Source organism: Penaeus monodon, chromosome 19, assembly GCF_015228065.2.
Source record: "Penaeus monodon isolate SGIC_2016 chromosome 19, NSTDA_Pmon_1, whole genome shotgun sequence".
NCBI classification, from domain to species: Eukaryota; Metazoa; Arthropoda; class Malacostraca; order Decapoda; family Penaeidae; genus Penaeus; species Penaeus monodon.
Window position 1 is genome coordinate 2,190,385 of NC_051404.1, and position 583 is coordinate 2,190,967.

Below are 583 nucleotides of genomic sequence, written 5' to 3' on the forward strand. Positions count from 1 at the left end.
TACTGCACTGCTTAAGAGGCAGGGAAATCCACAACACCAAGGTTCAAGAAGAAATGCCTGTAGACACAACAAGCAACCTTCATTCTCTCAATAGACTCATCTTTTGCCATGTTCATACTCTCTGAAATAACCTAATATGCACTAGTTCTCTCTTTGCTTCTAAAGAAGACCCATATACACCAGTCCCTGTTCCTACAGTGATACAAGTGTGTCTCTCAACACTAGTAAGCCATGCCTAGGGGACAGATCAAAAACACCCTCGTCTTCCATCAGAATGGGGAATAAGGGGGAACTAGTCAGCAGCCTATACTCTCTTTAGCTCTTCTGGCATACACAAATGCAAACCGGTGGAGTCCATCCTGATAAACGAAGACCCAATTTCAATCTGAAATTTTTTTTTGACTTCACACATTCCTTGACTGTTACCATATGCCAGCCATAAATTATAGACTGCTCCTGAACCTAACCTAACCTGCCCCTGTTTTGGTGTGGCAAGCCCTTCTTGTACAGACTGCTTCTCCCTTACCCTCTTGTATATATTCCTCTCCTCTCAGATATGGAGAAGAAATCCAGGATTCAAATC